At 42.2% G+C, this 23,182-nt stretch overlaps 1 long non-coding RNA gene across 2 annotated transcripts in view; it reads right to left on the reverse strand.

The window, feature by feature from the left end:
- Nucleotides 1-22,780, reverse strand: part of LOC126058129 (uncharacterized) — a 97,918-nt gene extending 75,138 nt beyond the window's left edge. Inside the window, exon 1 of one of the 2 annotated variants that reach the window (XR_007513109.1) lies at nt 22,639-22,780. This is a non-coding gene — a long non-coding RNA (uncharacterized LOC126058129). Of the gene's footprint in view, nt 1-3,871; nt 4,523-22,638 lie in introns of those variants that run through there. The other variant, XR_007513107.1, reaches the window with a different exon arrangement.
- Between the last annotated feature and the right edge of the window lie 402 nt (nt 22,781-23,182).

The following is a 23,182-nucleotide window of genomic DNA, read 5'->3' on the forward strand; positions in this document are numbered from 1 at the left end:
GCAAAAATGGAAGCCTGCAGAAGATAAAATGATTTGTGAATCCCTAAAGACAATTCCAAAATTCCTTTTTAGAATGTAATAAATCAGAAGAGACTTCTGCTATTAAAGGTACGTGCTTAATGGGTGGGAATCATCCTACTAGTACCACTAGTGCTGAAATTAACGAAGGCAATACAAATATAACAGAATTTGTTCCAAATTCTGCATCCATTTCTTGCTGTAGTAAAAAAAAAAAAAAAAAAAAAAAATTAGTAATGATCTAGAAAGTGAAACTAAGAATATTAAATGGTCACATCTGCAGACCCCATAAATAACAAAAATGCAGATCCTGCCTTGTGGAATAATTTTCTTCCAACGAAGCAAATTACTGGATCAAAAGAGGCCCAAGTGATTGTCAACATCACAGTTGTCCACTTGTAAATTTGTGTTGAAAATTCCTGGACGGTAAACAAAGTTCTGTAGCCAGAATTTTTTCTAGAGTGCAAAGTTAATGATGAAAACTATAAGAGGGAGTGGCTACTGCAATCTCCATCAGTCAGCTCCCTGTATTGTTTTGTTTGCAAACCTACTAACCAAACAAACAAACCCGTCATCCTCATTTAATTCTCGAATTGTTACAGATGAATTTAGCAATTGGTGCAAATTGAATAGGATCGGCAAACATGAAAATAGTTCAATTCACAGAGATTATGTTATCATATTTAAACCAAACACATTGTTATGGCTTAATTTATGAACTGGAATCACAAATTAATGAACATCAGTATTGAAAAGCCATTTTGTAATGTGTCGTTGTTGTCATAACAATCACTGAATGTGGACTATCTTCGTGAAAAATAAATGAAGTCTTTGGGTCCCCACGAAATGGAAAATTTTAAAGTTGACTTCAACTTGTTGCTCATTTGATCTATTTTTAGCAAGTCACATCTCAAAACACGGTAACACAGGAAAGGGCAATCCATCCTATAATTCTAAAATAATGTGTAAAAAATTTATAATCTTGATAAGTGATGAAGTTCAATCAACTACTGTCAGTGAAATAAGTATAGCTCGATATTTTATTTTGTCTGTGGATTCCACTTCTGAGCCTTCTCATACAGGCCAGCTAAGTATTGTTTAAAGATCCATATCTCCAACAGACAGAAAACCTGTGTGGTGATTTATCACATTTGCTAGCTTAAAAAAATCTAAAAAATCATACTGGTAAAGACATTGCAAAGCAAGTGTTTCACTAATTATGTGAAGTTTGCAAAATTGATTTTTCTAAGTGCAAAGACCAATCCTGTGACAATGCTGCCATTACGTCACTGCATTATAAAGGCATGCGACAGAAAATTCTGGAATGAAATTAATATGCCATTTTCATACCAAGGTGCTGCACATTCACTTAATTTTGTAGGATGTATCACAATAGTTTTTTTTGTCCAAAAGCAATTGATGTTTTTTCTAATATTCAGTTCCTTTACAAATTTTTTGCCACCTCTACTCACTGATGAGCTGTTCTTAAAACACATTCAGGCAATGATTGAGCATTAAAATGTCTAATACACATTGGGAAGCACATGCTATAGCAACAAGTACAATTCTAGGCGCCACACAGAATATTGCTGAAGACCAGATACAGAAAGGAAACACCAAAACAGAAGCTAAAATCATCGCTGCCTTAGTCATCTAGTGCTGCCACAACTGATACCATAAGTGGATGGCTTTAACAAAGAGAAATTTATTTTCTCACAGTCTAGTAGGTTACAAGTACAAATTCAGGACGTCAGCTCCAGGGGAAGGTTTTCTCTCTCTGTTGATTCTGGAAGAAGGTCCTTGTCCTCCATCTTCCCATGGTCAAGGAGCTTCTCAGGCACAGGGACCCCGGGTCCAAAGGATATGCTCTGCTCTTGGGAGGATGAGGTCCCCAACTCTCTATCCTTTCATCTCCTGAGAGATAAAAGGTGGTGCAGGCCACACTCTAGGGAAACTCCCTGTATCTCAGATCAGGGAGGTGTTAAAATCCCACCCTAATCCTCTCAACATAAAATTACCATCACAAAATGGAGGACAACCTCACATGGCCTATCCAAGTTGATACACACATTTTGGGGGGACATAATTCAATCCATGACATTCTACCCTTTAAACCCTTTGGCTCCCCCAAAATCACATTCTTGAAAATGGAAAACATATTCATCCCATCAGAAACCAAAACCAAACCCACTGCCGTCCAATCGATTCTGACTCATAGCGACCCTATAAGACAGAGTAGAACTTCCCCATAGAGTTTCCAAGGAGCGCCTGGCAGATTCGAACTGCCGACCTTTTGGAGATACCAGAACAGAAGCTTAAAACCTCGCCAATAAAATGGAAACACAACCCATCTATTTATGTTTGTTATGTATAATAATATATTCCATCATTTTCATTTGATGAGTCAATTCTCCAAGATTCAGAAGTAAATTTATAGACATGCATAGATCTCTACCAGCTATTAACAAGATATTTACATAAGAGAATATTTTGAAAACACAATAAAACAAATACTGCCAAATACTGATTATCAAGCAGTTTACTGTTGCAGAAGCATTAAAAGAAACAAGTAAATGACAGAAATGCTCCAGAAGTACTGAGGGCCAGAGATCAATTTCACATAACCACCATCACTGACACACTTGAATCTTCCATGAAATGAAGGATGATGATGTATGAAGTTCTTTCTGATATTTTTTTCCTTCTTAACATGAATATAAATGATGAAGAATTCCTGAAGGTACCTAATAAATTAGCACAGGCTTATCCTGATGAGGAAACCCTGGTGGCACAGCGGGTAAGTGCTACGACTGCTAACCAAGAGGACAGCAGTTCAAATCCACCAGGCGCTCCTTGGAAACTCTATCGTGCAGTTCTACTCTGTCCTATAGGGTCGGGATGAGTCAGAATCGACTCGACGGCAGTGGGTTTGGTTTTTATCCTGATGACTTAAGACAAACCTTTATGGAGAAGTGCTACAATTTCATTCTTACGTTAGAATTAAGTTTAGAGATTCAAAACAAATTTTACTCATGTAGGCGTGTAAACCAAAAAACCAAACCCACTACTGGTGAATTGATTTCAACACATAGCCACGCTATAGGACAGAGTAGAATTGCCCCCATAGGGTTTCCATGGAGCAGCTAATGTATTCGAACTGCCAAGCTTTTGGTTAGCAGCTGAGTTCTTAACCACTGCACCACCAGTGCTCCAAATATACTCTGGCCCAGTAGTTCAAATGCAACAGCCGCTCCTTGAAAACCCGATGAGGCAGTTCTACTCTGACCTGTAGGGTCATTATGCATCAGAATCGACTCCAACCCAACGGGTTTGTTCTGCCTATTGCCTCATCCCTATTTCATTTTCTCAGAGATAAGTTTCTCTGATAGGGTCAGATTCAGGAATGTGATGAAAAATGTCTCTTGTAGGAGGTGGGGCCAAGATGGCAGAGTAGTCAGATGCTTTGTGTAGCCCCTCTTATAACAAAGACCCAGAGAAGTAAATCGATTATATATGACAATCTAGGAGCCCTGAACATCAAAGGTGAAGTTACAGAATTGGACTTAGTGGCACGGCGAGGGGGATATGGTTCAGAAGCAGTGAGATGCTGACAGACCTGACCCGGCAGAAACCAGCACCCTGCAGGCTGGATTGGATGGCATGTGTGGTGAGGCAAGCAGTGATGCTCGGGACATGTTTTTCACATCAGAAGAGATCGAGTGGTGGAAAGTCTACACAAGCTTCGAGAACCAGTGAAAAGCAGTGCTAAGTTGGCAAAAGATAAGTACATGTATTTAAAATGCCACACAAATCAAAAATCATCCCCTTTGGGAAGAACATCTCTCCCATTTACCTGCTTCCTCCCTCTCTGTTTTTAGTCTTGGACCAGCTTCAGCTATTTCTGGGTCGCCTGGGCCAGAAGTAGGAACTATCACATGCCTTGGAGCAGGAACAAACAACAAAAAATAATCTGCCAGCTTCCCTAAGCCAGGAACTCAGGGAAGGCACAGACATAAGGGGTCCAAGGACTTTGAATGCCTTTCACCCTTGCATAGATCTGTGTAGGCCCATTTCAACAGCATAGGCCCTCATTAGCACACTACGACAGGGTACATACCTGAAGCCTATTTTCAACTGTATCAGTTATAAAGTGGAGTGGCAGATTCGTGATATTTGACAACTTTCTGCCAATTAACCAGAGTCCTCACCTACCCACATCAGTGACTTGAGGGTTAGTGGCTCCACCCATGCCACCTAGCCACGCAATTCAGGAGTCCAAGAATAAGTGGTGAATCCCAGTCCTTACAACCAACAGCATTGGGTGCCCATGGTCTGGCTGCAAAACCCACCCACCTATGTTCTCTAGGGAACAGGGACATGCTTTCCTCCCAGACACTCAGGGGCAGTCATTCCCCCCACAGTAGGCAGACACCTGTACCTACACCAATCAACCCTGTCAATGTAGGACTGTAGGTGAGAGCCTACACCACACGCCAAACTAGCTCACCCAAGCAGCCTATTTGGGCACATCAAAATAAAACAAGAAGCTAGGACACAGTACACCAAAAAAAAAAGAAAAAAACAAAAACAAACCCAGTGCCATCAAGTAGATTCCGACTCAGTAAGCAAACATAAAATAAATGAATATGATAACTTATTGATGGCTCAGAGACAAGTGTAAATATCAAATAACATAAAGAGGCAGACCATGATGGATTCAGGAAGCTCCCAAAACAACAAATCAAGAAATCTTCCAAATGAAGAGAAATTCCAGGAATTACTGGAGGTAGAATTTAAAAGATTAATATACCGAGCTCTTCAAGAGATCCAGGAGGAGATCAGGCAAAACGAAGAACAAGCCAAGGAACACACAGATAAAACAATAGAGGAACTTAAGAAGGTTATACAAGAGTACGATGACAAATGTAACAGGCTGCAAGAATCCATAGAAAGATAGCAAGCAAATCCAAAAGAGTAACAATAAAATTTCAGAATTAGACAACTCAATAGAAAATGAGAGGAGCAGAATTGAGGCACTGGAAGTCAGAATTAGTGAGATCGAGGATAAAGCACTTGACACCAACTCATTTGAGGAAAAATCAAATATTTTTTTAAACTTGAAGAAACTCTAAGAATTATGCGGGACTCTATCAAGAGTGATTGAAACACCAGAATCGGGGCGGGGGGTGGAGGGATAACAGAAAACACAGTGAGAATTGTTGAAGACTTCTTGGCTAAAAACTTCACTGATCTTGTGAAAAATAAGATGGTATCTATCCAAGATGCTTACTGAACCCCACGCAAGGTAGATGCCAAGATAAAGTCACCAGGACATATTATAATCTTGCTTGTCAAAACCAAATATAAAGAGAGAATTTTAAGAGTAGCTAGGGATAAACAAAAAGTCACCTATAAAGAAGGGTCAGTAAGACTAAGCTCAGACTACTCAGCAGAAACCATGTAGGCAAGAAGGACAGATACAAAGCCCTGAAGGAAAAAAAAGAAATTGCCATCCAAGAATTATATATCCAGCAAAACTGTCTCTGAAATATGATGGTGAAATTAGGACACTTCCAGATAAGCAAGTTTAGGGAATTTTTAAAAACCTAACCAATATGACAAGAAATAATAAAGGGAGTTCTCCAGTTAGAAAAGCAATAACATCAGCTAACAACCCAAGGCTAGAACACGGGACAGAACAACCAGATACCAACCAACATAGGGACTTCACAAATAAATGAAAGCTAAAACACTGAAAATATAGAAACAGAGACATCGATCTCTAAAAGATGACAACATTAAGACAAAAAAGAGGGACTAAATAATGTAGTCATAGATCTTTCATATGGAGAGGAAGTCAAGACGATACAAAGAAATAAAAGATTGGTTTAAACTTAGAAAAACAGGTAAATGTTAAGGTAACCCAAAGGAAACTAACAATGCTACACATTATAATTAAAAAAAAACAAGGAAAACATAAATTTTCAGCAAATACAAAAGCAACAAGGAAAAGATGAAAGACTAAAAAGAAAAACGATTCAGCACAGAAAAAAATAAATTAGCAGTAAATACAAAGGCAACAAAAATGAAGAAGATGGAAAGAAAATGCACAAAGAACAACTCAAGAAAATTAAGTGGAATAAGGAAAATGTCAACAAGACATACACAAAAAAAGACAAAAATGACAGCACTAAACTCATAACTATGTATAATTATGATAAATGTAAATGGTTTAATTGCACCAATAAGGAGAAAGTAGCAGAATGGATTAAAAAACATGATCCGTATGTATGCAGACTGCAAGAGACACACCATAAACTCAAAGACATAAACAAACTAAATCTCAAAAAATGGAAAAAAAAAATATATATATATATATCAAGCAGACAACAATAAAAAATAAGAGTGGCAATATTAATCTCTGATAAAACAGGCTTTAAAGTAAAATACACCACAAAGGAAAAGGAAATACACTATATAATTATTAAAGGGTCAATAATTTTTTTTATACCAGGAGGACAAAATCATAATAAATATTTATATACCCAATGACAGGGCTCCAAAATACATAAAACAAACTCAAACAGTATGGAAAAGAGAAATAGCTCCACAATAATAGTAGGAGACATCAACATACCACTTCTGATGACAGACAGGATATCCATAAAGGAGCTCAATAAAGACACCGAAGATCTAAATACCACAATCAGCCAACTGATCTCATAGACTTATACACAACACTCCACCCAACGGTAGTCAAGTAAACTTTCTTTTCTAACACTCATGGAGCATTCTTGAGAATAGACCACGTATTAGGCCACAAAGCAAGCATTAACAGAATCCAAAACATCGAAATATTACACAGCATGTTTCCTGACCATAAAGCCACAAAAGTCAAAACGCTGTAGTTATCATACATTTTAATTTCTTACATATTTTAAACCCAATAAAGTCTATTCTTATTATGTCATGCAGTCAGTAATCATCTATTTTTACCCATTTCATTAACTTTCATTCCTTCTTGCATCTTAAGCCTTTCACCTTATTTTCTTCCTGCTTGAAGAATACCTTTGGAATTTTCTTTAATGTGGGCATGCTGATGTTAACTTATCTAGGTTTTGTTTCTCTGAAAAAAAAAGGTCTTTGCTCATTCATGAAGGATGTTCTTCCTCAGCACAGAGTTCTGGCTTGCCACGGATTTTCTCTCTATAATATAAATATACCATCTTATTGTCTTAGGGTTTTCACTATTTCTGTACAGAAGTCATCAGCCAGTTTTTTTTGTTTGTCCTTTAAAGATAATCTCTTCCATTCTTTAAGTAGTGTTAAATTATTTGTTTTTTGTGGGTTTTTTTGTCTTTAGCTTCAGCAGTCCTAGTATGATGTACCTACATACGAATTTCTTTGTATTTACCCTACATGGGTCTTATTAGGAAACCCTTGTGGCGTAGCGGTTAAGTGTTATGGCTGCTAAACAAAAGGTCAGCAGTTCGAATCCACGAGGCGCTCCTTGGAAACTCTACGGGGCAGTTCTACTCTGTCCTATAGGGTCGCTTTGAGTCGGAATCGACTCGACGGCAGTGGCTTTGTTCTTTTTTTTTTTTTTTTGGTTTGGGTTTTGTAAGTCTTCTAGGATCTGTGACTTGATATCTTTAATCATTTGAAGAAAATTCTCAGCCATAATCTCAGTTTTTCTGCCTCATTCTTTTTCTTCCTTCTTAAAGTATCTTATGCTAGATATTCTCATCGTATTCTCTGTATCTTATTCCTTTTTATGTTATATATATTTTTCCTTTTGTCTATGCCTCTATTTTATTCCAACATATATTCCACTTCACTGAATCTCTCTTCAGCATTTTTAATCTGCTGTTATATACATGCATTAAGATTTTAACTTCAGCTATAGTTTTCAGTTGACTAAGTTGATACTTTTCTTAGTTTTCTAGTTTTTTGCCAAATTTCTAAGTCTTGCCTTTATTTCTTTGAACATAATAGAGTTATTTCAGTGTCTTTGTCTGATAGCTCCAATATCTAGTTTTTCTGTGAATCTCATTCTGTTATTTGTTGTTTCTACAGGTTTCACTTTTTTTTTTTTTAAATTGTTGATTATATTAGAGAGGCGAGGCCAAGACGGCAGAGTAGTGAGACGCTGCCAGTGATCCCTCTTACAAAAAAGACCCGAAAAAACAAGTGAAGCGATTATATTTATGACAAGCTAGGAGCCCCGAACATCAAAGGCAAAGTTAGAAAACGGACTCAGCAGCAGGGGGAAGGAGAGACTATTCAGAAGTGGAGAGGAGTTACTGGACCTGAATAGCCAGGAACCCTCAGGCACCATTCCCTGGAGCGACTGCAGTGGGGCTGGCAGTAGCGTTCCAGAGGCGCTTCGCTCAGGGAAAGACAGCTAGTTGCACAGACCACTCACACCTCCAGAACAAGAGAAGAACGGCACTCTCGGCAAAAGCTAATTACTTGTGTTTATTTTACCACGCCCCCAGCCTCCAAGCTGGCTTCAGTGGCTGTCAACTTCCCTGGGCCTGAGATAGTCCCTGGTACCACTCTGAGCCATTCTTCCGTCCTTGAAGAAGGTATAAGTTCACAACTGGGGGGAAAGATAATCTGCCAGCTCAATTAAGCTGGGGAGCTCAGGACAGAAGCAGCTCTTGTTCAGGAACAAACAGTCCATGGGTTTGAATACCTTTCACCCCAGCATGGACCTGTGTGGGCCCATTTCAGGAGAATAGGCCCTTGTTGCCAGACTGCAACTGTTTCAGCTGGACGGTGGAAAGATGGGTGTTTGATGTTTGACACCGCTTTGCCTATTAAACAGCGTCTTCACCTACCCACATCAGGGGCCTAAGGACTGGTGGCTCCACCCACAATACCTAGCCACCTGTGACAGGGCTCCAAGGGTAAGTAGTACCGCCCAGAACTTACAACCAAAAGCATTGGGTACCCACTGCCCTTCTGCAGAACCCACCCGTGTGCTCTACAGAACAGGGATGCGCTTTCCTCACAGACACTCAGAGCACAGCTGTCAGACCCCTGCCTTGATCAGAGCCTGACCCCCTACTGCAGCCAGATACTTCTGCCTACACCAATAACCCCTGCCCCTCTAAGACTGTAGGACAGAGCCTGTACCTTACACTTTATGACCAACTATCTGGGCACCTGAGTTGAATCCATACAAGAAAAGTAAATGAACTCCTAGGCTCATATGCCTGGTAACAGTGCTAGCCATCTGGTGATAGTACATTAGAGCTTCGAAGGTGAAAATAATAAACCTAGCGCACTCAAGCAGCTTATCTGTGTATACCAAAACTAAACAAAGCAAGAAGGTAGGATACAAAAAGCAAGCATAAAATAAACTAATACAATAACTTATAGATGGCTCAGATAAGTCGATATCAAATCACATAAAGAGGCAGACACGGGGGCAGGACCAAGATGGCTCACTAGGTAGAAGCTTCTGCTCATCCCTCTTGAAACAAACACTCGAAAAACAAATGAATCAATTACATAAAGGACAATCTACAAACCCTGACCATCAAACACGGAACTAAGGAGTTGACCTGAGTGACAGGGAAGTGAAAAGTCACACTGCAGCAGGGACCGCTTCCAGAGCCAGTGTCCCATGCCGCCGCCTAGAGCCCTCATGGTTCCCTGGTGCCAGAGTGGTGGGGCTGATTGTGGCTTACTGACACAGGGAAGCACGGATGTAGGCCTAACCTTCAGGACCAACCTCGGAGGGGACCCAGACAGCACACGCAGGCTCCACACAGACGCGGCTGACAGGGAAATGAAAAACCATGGGGAAGCAGCGACTGGTTTTGGAGCCTGGAGTGCAGGGTCCCAGAAAGGAAACCTTGGTGCTGGGCTTTGGAATAAGTGTGGGGGAGCTGATTGCGTCTTCCTGAGACGTTGTGATCATGGACGCAGCCCTAACCCTCTGAGACAGTCTCACCAGGGATACAGCCAGCACACACAAGCTGCACAATGCTCTGGAATCTCAGAAAAAACAGTCCTCACCAAACAACATAAGTAACTTTCTATATTTTGCTAGGCTACTCTCTTCTATATATCTGATTCCACCCCTCATTGCCCCAGCCAGCTTCATTAACATTGGAATTCCCTGTGCCAGAGAGTGAAGTGCACTGCTGGATTTTTTTTCTTCTTTCTTTTCTAACCCATTCTCCTGGCCTGAGAAAAGCAGCATTTAGCCATCAAAGAAAAAATCCTTCCCTGACTTCCCTAAACTGAAATTAACAATACAGAATCAGCTCCATCCAGGCATTAAGAAACCCATAGTCTTTTGCTTTCACCCTACAGGTAACTAGGTGGCTATTATAATGCAAAGGCAATTCTGATAGAGATCTCACCATAACTGTTTTAGCTCAGCAGTGGAAAGGCAAGTTTTGGAGGTCAGATACCTCTGTACCTATTAAACAGAGCCCTCACTGATCCACACCAGCGAAAAGAGGGCTGAGACTCCACCCACACCACCTAGCCACCTGCTAGAGGAGTCTGAGAATAGTGACGTCTACCCAAGCATTGGGTGCCTAAGATACAGCTGCAGAGCCCACCCACCAGAGCGCTCTAGAGAATAGAGCCACACTTACCTCACTGACACTTGAAGGAAGACTGTCAGCATCCTGCCCTCCTCGAAATGTGACCCCATGCCACTAATAGAAACTGGTGCATAGAACCATCACCACTACTCCTCTAAGATAACAGGTGAGAGCCTACACCACACAGTAGGTAACCAGCTATGAGGACACCTGAGCTGATTCTATTCAAGAATAGCGAATGGACTCATACGCTTATACACCTGGTAACAGCTCAGGGAAGCTGGTAACAGGATGTAAGTGACTCAAAAGCTACAGCAATCATGATACCACAATCTAGTAGCCCATCTGGGTGTACTGTAACAAAACAAAACAAGAAGATAAGACTCAGTGAGCAAATATAAAATATTACAATATCTTATAAATGGCTCAGAGACAGCAGTCGACATCAAATCACATAAAGAAGCAGACCGTGATTCCTTCTACAAACCCCCAAATCAAAGAATCAAAATCATTCCCGGATGTAGATACAGTCCTAGAATTGCCAAATGTAGAATATAAAAAAATTATATACAGAATGCTTCAAGACATCAGGGATGACCTCACAAATGAAATAAGGCAATCTACAGAAAAAGCCAAGGAACACACGGATAAAGCCGTTGAAGAAATCCAAAAGATTATTCAAGAACATAGTGAAAAAATTAATAAGCTGTAAGAATCCATAGCGACACAGCATTCAGAAATCCAAAAGATTAACAATAAAGTCACAGAATCAGACAATTCAACAGGAAGTCAGAGTGGGGGAGCTGGAGGATAAGACAATTGACACAAATATAGTTGAAGAAAAGTCAGATAAAAGAATTTAAAACTATGAAGAAACCCTAAGAATCATGGGAGTCTCTATCCAGAATAATTTGCGTGTGATTGGAGTTCCAGAACAGGGAGGGATAACAGAAAATACAGAGAGAATAGTGGAAGATGTGTTAGCAGAAAAATTCCCTGGCATCGTGAAAGATGAAAAGATATCTATCCAAGATGCTCATCGAACCTCATACAAGATAGATACCAAACGAAAATCACCAAGACATATCATCAAATCTGCCAAAATCAAAGATAAAGAGAAAATTTTAAAAGCACCCAAGGATAAACGAAAAGTTACCTACAAAGGAGAATCAATAACTTTGCACTACTCGGCAGAAACCATGCAGGCAAGAAGGCAATAGGATGACATATATAGAGCACTGAAAGAGGAAAAACTGTCAGTCAAGAATCATATATCCAGCAAAACTCTAAAACATGAAGGTAAAATTAAGATATTTACAGATAAACACAAGCTTAGAGAATCTGAAAAAATGAACCAAAAGTGCAAGAAGTACTGAAGGAAATTCTTTGGTCAGAAAATCAATAACATCAGATACCAACACAACACAAGGTCACAGAACAAAACATCCTGATATCAACTCAGATAGGGAAATCACAAAAACAAAATAAGATTAATTAAAAAAAAATTACTCAAAATAGGGAATCACTGATGTCATTATGTAAAAGATTACAATAGTCAAAAAAGAGGGACTAAATACAGGAGGCATATATCTTACATATGGAGAGGAAACCAAGGCGATATAGGGAGAAACAAGTTAGATTTTTACTTAGTCAAAATGGGGTAAATATTAAGGTAACCACAATGAGGTCTAACAATTCCATACTTCAAAATAAAAACCAAGATAAACATAACGACTCACCAAAATAAATTCAACTACTATAAAAAGGAGGAACACACATTCTACAAAGAAAAACTCAGCACAAAAAAGTAAATGGAAAAATGAAATTGTCAAAAACAGGCATCAAAATAACAGCACTAAACTCATACTTATCTAATTACACTTAATGTAAATGGACTAAATTCACCAATAAAGAGACAGAAAGTTGCAAACTGGATTAAAAAACACGATCAGTCTGTATGCTGCATAAAAGAGACACACCTTAGACTTGGAGACACAAATAAACTAAAACTGAAAGGATGGATAAAAATATATCAAGCAAATAACAATCAAAAAAGAGCAGGAGAGGCAATATTAATTTCCGACAAAATAGACTTTAAAGTTAAATCCACCACAAAGGATAAAGAAGGACACTACATATGATTAAAGGGACAATTTACCAGGAAGATATAACCATATTAAATATTTATGCACCCAATGACAGGGCCACAACATTCATAAAACAAATGTTAACAGAATTAAAAAGTGAGACAGACACCTCCACAATTATGGTAGGAGACTTCAACACAACCCTCTCGGTAAAGGGTAGGAAATGTAGTAAGAAGCTCAATAGAGACACGGAAGATCTAATTGCTACAATTAAACAACTTCACTTCATAGACTTATACAGAACACTCCACCCAACAGCTGCAAACTATAATTTCTTTTCTAGTGCGCATGAAACATTCTCTAGAACAGATCACATATTAGGTCATAAAACAAGCCTTTACAGAACGCAAAACATTGAAATATTACAAAACATCTTCTCTGAACAAAAGACCATAAAAGTAAAAATCAATAACAGAAAAACCAGGGAAAAGAAATCAAATGCTTGGAAACTGCACAATACCCTGCTCAAAAAAGACTGGGTTATGGAAGACCTTAAGGAGGGAATAAAGAAATTCACAGAATTCAACGAGACTGAAAACACTTCCTATGAAAACCTTTGGGACACAGTGAAAGCAGTGCTCAGAGGTCAATTTATATCAATAAAGGCACACATATTAAAGAAGAGCCAAAATGAAAGAACTGTCCCTACAACTTGAACAAACAGAAAGAGAGCAACAAAAGAAACTATCAGGCACCAGAAGAAAGCAAAAAATGAAAACTACAGCAAAATTAAATGAATTAGAGAACAGAAAAATAATTGAAAGAGTTAACAAGGCCAAAAACTGCTTCTTTGAAAAAATTAACAAAATTGATAAACCACTGGCCAGACTGACTAAAGAAATACAGGAAAAGAAACCAATAACCCGAATAAGAAATGGGATGGGCCATATCACAACAGATCCAACTGAAATTAAAACAATCATGTCAGATTGCTACAAAAAATCGTTCTCTAGCAAATTTGAAAATCTAGAAAAAATGGATGAATTCCTAGAAAAACACTACCTACCTAAACTAACACAAACTGAAGTAGAACAACTAAACAGACCCATAACAAAAAAAGAGATTGAAAAGGTAATGAAAACACTCCCCAAAAATAAAGTTCTGGCCCTAACGGCTTCACTGCAAAGTTCTACCAAACTTTCAGGGAAGACTTACCACTACTACTGAAGGTATTTCAAAGCATAGAAAAGGACAGAATACTACCTAACTCCTCCTACGAAGCCAGCATAACCCTGATACCAAAACCAGCTACAGATAACACACAAAAAGAAAATTACAGACCTATATCCCTCAAGAACATAGATGCAAAAATCCTCAAGAAAATTCTAGCCCATAGAATTCAACAACATATCAAAAAAATAATCCACCATCACCAAGTAGGATTTATACCAGGTATGCAAGGTTGGTTCAATATTAGAAAAACAATTAATGTTATCCACCACATAAAAAAAAGACAAGAACCACATAATTTTATCAATTGATGCAGAAAAGGCATTTGACAACGTCCAACACCCACTCATGATAAAAACTCTCAGCAAAATAGGTATAGAAGGAAAACTCCTCAACATAATAAAGGGTATTGATACAAAGCCAATACCCAGCATCATCCTAAATGGAGAGAGCCTGAAAGCATTTCCCTTGAGAATGGGAAACAGACAAGGATCCCCTTTATCAACACTCTTATTCAACATTGTGCTAGAGGTCCTAGCCAGAGCAACTGGGCTAGACAAAGAAATAAAGGGCATCCAGACTGGTAAGGAAGAAGTAAAATTATCTCTATTTTCCAACGACATTATCTTATACACAGAAAACCCTAAGGAATCCTCAAGAAAACTATTAAAACTAATAGAAGGATTCAGCAGAGTTTCAGGTTACAGTATAAACGTACAAAATCGGTTGGATTCCTCTACACCAACAAAAAGAACATTGAAGAGGAAATCTCCAAATGAATACTATTCAGAGCAGCCCCCAAGAAGATAAAATACTTAGGAATAAACCTTACCAAAAATGTAAAAGAGCTATACCAAGAAAACTACAAGGTACTACTGCAAAAAAACAAAAGGGACCTAAGTAATTGGAATAACATACCTTGCTCATGGATAGGAAGACAACATTGTAAAATTGTCCATTCTACTAAAAGCCATCTATAGACACAATGTGCTTCCGATCCAAATTCCAATGACATTTTTTAAAAAGATGGAGAAACAAATCACCCACTTCATATGGAAGGGAAAGAAGTCGTGGATAAGTAAAGCATTACTAAAAAAGAACAAAGTGGGAGGACTCACTCTGCCTGATATTAGAACCAATTATACCGCCACAGTAGTCAAAACAGCCTGATACTGCTACAAAAATACACACGTAGACCAATGGAACAGAATTGAGAATCCAGATATAAATCCATCCACATATGAGCAGCTGATATTTGACAAAGGCCCAGTGTCAGTTAATTGGGGAGAAGATAGTCTTTTTAACAAAAGGTGCTGGTGTAACTGTAAATCCATCTGCAAAAAATCAAACAGGACCCATACCTCACACCATGCACAAAAACTAACTCCAAATGCATCAAAGACCTAAACATAAAATCTAAAACGATAAAGATTATGGAAGAAAAAATAGGGACAACACTAGGAGACCTAATACATGGCATAAACAGAATACAAAACATTACTAAAAATGACGAAGAGAAACCAGATAACTGGGAGCTCCTAAAAATCAAACACCTATGCTCATCTAAAGACTTCACCAAAAGAGTAAAAAGAGCACCTACAGACTAGGAAAAAGTTTTCAGCTAAGACATCTCCACCTGGTGCCTGATCTCTAAAATCTACATGACTCTGCTAAAACTCAACCACAAAAAGATAAACAACCCAATTAAAAAATGGGCAAAGGATATGAACAGACACTTCACTAAAGAAGACATTCAGGCAGCTAACAGATACATGAGAAACTGCTCTTGATCATTAGCCATTAGAGAAATGCAAATCAAAACTACAATAAGATTCCATCACACTCCAACAAGGCTGGCATTAATCCAAAACACACAAAATAATAAATGTTGGAGAGGCTGTGGAGAGACTGGAACACTTATACACTGCTGGTGGGAATGTAAAATGGTATACAACCACTTTGGAAATCAATTTGGCGCTTCCTGAAAACCTAGAAATAGAACTACCATACAACCCAGCAATTCCACTCCTCAGAATACATTCTAGAGAAATAAGAGCCTTTAAACAAATAGATATATGCACATCTATGTTTACTGCAGCACTGTTTACAACAGCAAAAAGATGGAACCAACCAAGGTGCCCATCAATGGATGAATGGATAAATAAATTATGGTATATTCACACAATGGAATACTACACATCGATAAAGAACAGTGACGAATCTGTGAAATACTTCATAACATGGAGAAACCTGGAAGGCATTATGCTGAGTGAAATTAGTTGCAAAAGGTCAAATAGTGTACAAGACCACTATTATAAGATCTTGAGAAATAGTTTAAACTGAGAAGAACATATTCCTTTGTTTTTACAAGAAGGGGGAGGGAGGGAGGGTAGGAGAGGGGTATTTACTAAAGAGATCGACAAGAACTACTTTGGGTGAATGGAAGGACAACACTCAACACAGTGGAGGTCAGCACAACTGGACTAAACCAAAGCAGTTTCCTGAATAAACTGAATGCTTCGAAGGTCAGCAAAGCAGGGGCAGAGGTTTGGGGACCATGGTTTCAGGGGACATCTAAGTCAACTGACATAATAAAATCTATTAAGTGAACATTCTGCATCCCACTTTGAAGAGTGGCATCTGGGATCTTAAATGCTAGCAAGCAGCCATCTCAGATGCATCAATGATTCTCAACCTATCCGGATCAAGGGAGAATGCAGAACACCAAGAACATAAGATAATAACGAGCCCAAGAGACAGAAAGGACTACATGAACTAGAGACTACATCATCCTGAGACCAGAAGAACTAGATAGTGCCGGGCCACAACCAATGACTTCCCTGACAGGGAACGTAACAGAGATCCCTTGAGGGAGCAGGAGAACAGTGGGATGCAGACCCCAAATTCTCATGAAAAGACCAGACTTAATGGTCTGACTGAGACTGGAAGGACCCCAGTGATCATGGGCCCTACACCTTCCGTTTACCCACTACAGGAACCCTCCCCAAAGCCAGTTCATCAGACATGGATTGGACTAGACAATGGGTTGGAGAGGGATGCTGGTGAGGCGTGAGCTACTTGGTTTGGGTGGACACTTGAGACAATGTTGGCATCTCCTGCCTGGAAGGGAGATGGGTGGGTAGAGGGGCTTAGAAACTGGCAAAATGCTCACGAAAAGAAAGAGTGGAAGGAGGCAGTGGGCTGTCCCATTGTGGGGAAAGTAATTGGGAATATGCAACAAGTTGTGTGTAAGTTTTTATGTGAGAGACTGGCTTGATTTGTAAACTTTCACTTAAAACACAATAAAAAGTAAAAAAAAAAAAGAAAAAAGCTGACCCATGATTGCTTCAACAAGCTTTCAGAACAAAGACTCAAGGAATCTTCTGGATGAAGGTGCAATCCTGGAATTACCAGATGCAGAATACAAAAGATTAATATACAGAACTCTTAAAGACATCAGGAAGGAAATGAGGCAAAATGCAGAACAAGTCAAGGAACACAAAGATAAAGCAGCCGAAGAAATTAAAAAGATTACTCAAGAACGTAATTAAAAATTTAATAAGCTGCAAGAAACCATAGAGAGACTGCAATCAGAAATTCAGAAGATAAACAATAAAATTACAGTATTAGAAAACTCGATAGAAAGTAAGAAGAGCACAATTGAAGAACTGGAAGGCAGAATTACTGAGATTGAAGATAAAACACTTGGGACCAATATATTTGAAGAGAAACCAGATAAAAGAATTTTAAAAAATGAAGAAATCCAAAGAATCATGTGGGACTTTATCAAGAGAAATAACTATGAGTGATTGCAGTACCAGAACAGGGAGGGCTAACAGAAAATACAGAGGGAACTGTTGAAGATTTGTTGGCAGAACTTCCCTGATATCATGAAAGATGCTCATCGAATTCCACATAAGGTAGATCTCAAAAGAAAGTGACCGAGACATATAATAATCAAACTTGCCAAAAACAAATACAAAGAGAATTTTAAGAGAGGCTAGGGATAAAGGAAGTCACCAACAAAGGAGAGTAAATAATAATAAACGTGGACTACTCAGCAGAAATCATACAGGCAAGAAGGCAAAGGGATGACTTATATAAAATATTGAAGGAAAAAAATTGTCAGCCAGGAATCAAATCAGCCTGGCCCTCTGGCCTTCTGGCCCTCTGGCCTTAGCGCTCTAACTGTAGCCCCTAAGCCCTAAGCCCCAAGCCCCAAAGCCCCTAAGACACTAAGCCCTTAGGTTCTAACCACCAAGGCCCTAAACTCTAACACTAACCCAAACACTAACCCCTATACCCTAAACCCTACAACCTAAACACCTACACCCCAAAACACTACACACTAAAATCATACACTCTAAACCCTATACTCTAAGCCGAAAACCCTAAACCCAAAACTCAAACCCCAAAGCCCAAACCGTAAACCTAACCGTAAACCCTAAACGCTAACACCGAACCCTAAACCCTAACCACCCTAACTCTAACAGCCCTAACCCTAACTACTCTACCCCTAACCCTCAAACCCTAACCCTCTAACACTAACCTGAAACCCTAATCTGAAACCCTAACCCTCTAACTCTAACCCTGTAACCCTAGACCTAAACCTAACCCCAACCCCCAAACCCAACCCCAAACCCTAAACCTCAAATCTCTAGCCCTAAACCTAAGAATGAGCCTAAGCCTAACCCTAACACTTAACCCTAAACCATAACACTTAAAACCCTAACATGCAAAACCCTAACAACTTTAGCCCTAATACATTTAACCCTAATACCCTAAATGCCAAAACCCTAAACACTAACACCCTTAACCCCAACCCCTAACCCCTAACCCCTAACTTAAACCCTAAACCATCTAACCCTCTAACCCTAATACCCTAACCCTAAATCCTAAAACCTAAACCCTAACCCCAGCCCCCAGCCCTAACCCTCACTCTAAGCCTTAAACCCTAAACCCTAAGCCCTAAACCCTAGGTTCTAAACCCTAAGCCCTAAATATAACCTAAATCCTAAAACCCTAAAGTCTAAGCCCTAAGTCCTAAACCTAACCTTCTAACCCTAAATCCTAAAACCTTACCCCAAACACATCCCAAACCCCTAAACCTGAACCCCTAAACCCTAGCCCTAACCTCTAACCCTAAACCTCTAAACCATACCCCTAATCCTCTAACCCTAAACCTCTAACCCTAACTCTCTAACCCTAACCACAACACCAACCCCAACCTCTGAACCCCGAAACCCTAACCCCCTAACCCTAAGCCTCTGAACTCTAAGCCTAAACCCTCTCACCCTAAAACCTAACCTTCACCCCCTCACACCCTCACCTTCTCACTCCCTCACTCTATAATCTTCTCAACCTCTAACCCCTCACCTTAACTCCCTCAATCTCTAACCCCCAACCCTCTAAACCCCAGGCCTCTAACACCCACCCTCTAACCCCAAACCACAAATCCCAAACAAACCCAACACCAACCCCAACCCTAAACCTAAACCCTAACAACTAAAACCTAACCCAAACCCTAATGACTAAACCCCCAAAACCCTAAACCCCAAAATGCAACCCCTAACACCTAACCTGTAACTCCAAACTTTAACCTCAAAAACTAACCCTAAACCTAACACCTAACCCCAACCCAAAAACCCTAACCGAAAAACCCTAACTCTAAACTCTAACCCCCAAACCGTAAACCCTAACCCCAAACCCTAACAACCTTAACTCTAACAACCCTAACCCTAACATCCCTAACCCCAAACCCTAACCTTTTTTGTTAGCAGCCGTAGCACTTAACCACTAGCCACCAGGGTTTCCATGAGCAGTCACAGGAATAGACATATGCACACCCATGTTCACTGCAACATTATTCACAGTAGCAAAAAGACGGAAACAACCTCAGTGCTCATCCACAGAGGAACGGATAAACAAACTACGGTACATACACACAGTGGAACACTACACGACAAAAAAGACCAATAATGAATCTCCGAAACATCTCACACCATGGATGAACCTGGAGCACATCACACTGACTAAGTCAATCACAAAACGATATATACACTAAGAGACCACTATCATAAAAACCCATGAAAAATTTACACACAGAAACAATCCTTGATGTTCACCAGGGAGACAAAGAGGGTAGAGAAAAGCCAACTAAACAATAACCAAAAAAACCAAAACCCACCGCCGTCGAGTCGACTCCAGCTCACAGAGACTCTATAGGACAGATTAGAACTGCCCCATAGAGTTTCCAAGGAGTGCCTGGTGGATTCGAACTACAGACCTTGGTTAGCACCGGTGGGTCTTAACCACTACACCATCAGGGTTTCCAACCAAACAACAGATATGTGGTAACTCTGGTGAAGGACGAGACGGTACACAAGACTGGGGAATCAACCTCAGCCTCACTCTAACCCTAACCATAACCTTAAACCACTTGTGCCCGAGCCTAGTAACCCCAGCCCTAACCCCAACCCCCAACCACCTAAAACCTATACCCCTAAACCTAACTCCCAAACCTCTAACCCCCAAACCTGAACCCCTAACACCAAACCCTAACCCCTAACCCTAATCCACCAACCCTTCTGCATCTCTGGGCCTCTCGACTCTCCGTCTATTTTCTCCCTCCAAGTCCTACTAACACTCAGTGGAATTTTGAAGTTTCAGCTGTGCTTTGCTTCTTGTTGTCTCCACCGGTCCCATCAAGGCACTGCATCATTTATTTGCTCTGCTTCACTATTCAGTTCCAAAACCATGGCTTAGAATCGCCTGACACTGAACTTCAGCGATTCGGCGCAAGGCCGCGAGAGGGCGCGCGCACCGCCGGTTCTGTTCTGCACACCAGGCCCTCCGAGCATGGGAACCTCCTGGACCTAAGCCGGGACCGACCTGGGTACCGCTCCAGTGGCGATAGCAGAAGCTTTTTTTCCCCAGGGACCCAACGCCCCAGGGCGCTCTCTCAATACTCCCATTAATGCTATGATTATCCTAACCCACTCCTTCTGCGCGACCTAGTGAGTCCTCGACCAGGCCCGGGCTTCACGACCCGCACCCCCCTGCCGTGGTCACGTACAGGAACCTGTAGGGCCGCGCCCTCCCCACTCAAGCTCTGCCCCTCCACACCCTGATGCCCTGCAGGCCTCTACTAGGTCCCCGCCCAGGGGAGAGCTGTCGCCCCGCACGGGATGGGGGGACACGAGTGAACATTCGGAAACCACCCCCCAGGCACGAAGCCCACTGCCCCTATTGAGGCCATGTGAGCAGGGCTGCCCCGCCGACTGGAGCCTGCAGGGCATCACTCACGTTTGTCAGCTTCTCACCGCCCTCTGGGGGCTCGGGTTCCCAGAGCAGCCAATCCCCCTGGGGCGGGGGGCGGTCCGTCCGCAGGGGCTGGAACATGGGGTTGGTGCCCATGGCTGGAGCTCTTAAAACCCTTATAAACCCTCATAAACCGTCAGCTCCAGACCTTCAAAAGTCAGCCCGAAAGACACCTAATCTCCAACCTAAAAAAAAAACCACACCTGTTGCCATCGAGTCAATTCTGACTCATAGCGACCCTATAGGACAGAGTAGAACTGCCCCACAGAGTTTCCAAGCAGCGCCTGGTGCATTCAAACTGCCAACCTTTTGGCTAGCAGCCTCAGCACTTAACCACTACGCCACCAGGGTAACCCACTGAACCCACTGCCACCAGGGTAGAGGCTCCAAATCCCGCCAGTGTGAGGAACCCTCATATCCCCTCAGCACCAGAGACCGCGTCCACAGCGACCGATACACAGCGCCGCACAAACCTTTAACTTAACAAACAACCTGGTTGCTCAGGACCCCTTCCTGCTACTCCCACCCCCGCCACCCAGAGGGGGAGCGGGACCCGGCATCCACACTGTTAACAGACACTGAGTCGCTGCTTCCACAAGGAATAGGATCCCCGCGCTGCTCCACAGATTCCCAGGACCCCTTCCTTTCCCGGTGGGGCCGGGGCCGTGCCGACGCCCCAGCCCCGAGAGTAGACCAGCCGAGCGCGGACGAGGGCGCGGGTTGCCTCAGCCTCCCAGGCAGAGCGCCCAAAACAGTAAGGGGCAGCAGGGCCTTGGGCGGGGGATCCCTCTCTCCCCTGTCCCTGGCACCCTACGGAGTCTGGTGGGGGTGGGACGACGAAAGAGGGCGAGTGCCCCGCTGTCAGTCTGGAATCTCACCCCCCCGGGCGAACTCTGGGCCTTGGTTTCCCCCCTGGCACAGGGAGCAGGTGGGGGCCGGGGGCGGGGCAGGCGCCCATCCCCCAGCTTGGCCCGCAAACCCGCCCCGGGCAGAGTAGGGACCTGGGCGCAGCCCTGGACACGGCCTTTCTCCCCATGCCTTCAAGCCCCCAGGCCCGAGGGCCCTCCGCAGCTGGATCCCGCGGCTGGACCCCCCCCCCCCCGCAAATCCATGGGGATGCAAATTTCGCAGACCAGCTGCGTCTCCCGGGCCAGAGGCTCCCTCTCGCAGCCCCTAGAGTGGCTGCGTCCACCCGGCCCCACGCCGTGTCCGCCCCTCGGGATCACTCGGGACGGGGTACGCCTGAGGGGGCAATGCAAGCTGCTAACCCAACGTCCGGACTCTCCAACCTCTGGAGCACACGGGATGCTGGCACTGGGAACCGCCCTCCTGGCGCCTTCCCTCCAGACCTTCCAGGGGCCGGGCTTGTTCAGTCTGGGAGCGGGTCCCTCCACCCACCTGCTCGAGTTTCATACCTTTCAGAGAACACAGCACGGAAAGCAGCACGAACAGCATCCTCTCTAAGGTGCGCCAACTTCCCGGGCCCCTCACCACCCGTCCCAGCGCTTCCGGGAGTAACTGGCTGGACGGCTTGGAACATGGCTGCCGGCCTCGCCCGGCGGCCCGGGTTGAGGGCGGGCGTGGTGGGGTTGGGCCTCCAGAGGGGAGGGTGGGGTCTAGAAGCAAGGACAATGCCAAGGTGTGAGGGGTGAGGGGACTGGAGACGTCAGGAGAGGGCCCTGTCGCGCGCAGAGTTAAGTTTTGGAGGTGCAACGGTTAAGTGCTTGGCTAACTGAAAGGTGGGCCGTTGGAACCCACCAGCTCAGGGGTTGAAAAGATCTGGAGATGGGCTCCCATAAAGATTCTAACCAAACAAAATCCCAAACCAGTTGCTGTTGAATCAATTCTGACTCAGAGTAGAACTGCCCCACAGGGTTTCTAAGACTATAAGTCTTTACAGAAGCAGACTGCCATGTCTTTCTGCAAAGAACCAACTGGTGGATTCGAACTGTCCACCCT

This window comes from Elephas maximus, chromosome 14, assembly GCF_024166365.1.
Source record: "Elephas maximus indicus isolate mEleMax1 chromosome 14, mEleMax1 primary haplotype, whole genome shotgun sequence".
NCBI lineage: Eukaryota > Metazoa > Chordata > Mammalia > Proboscidea > Elephantidae > Elephas > Elephas maximus.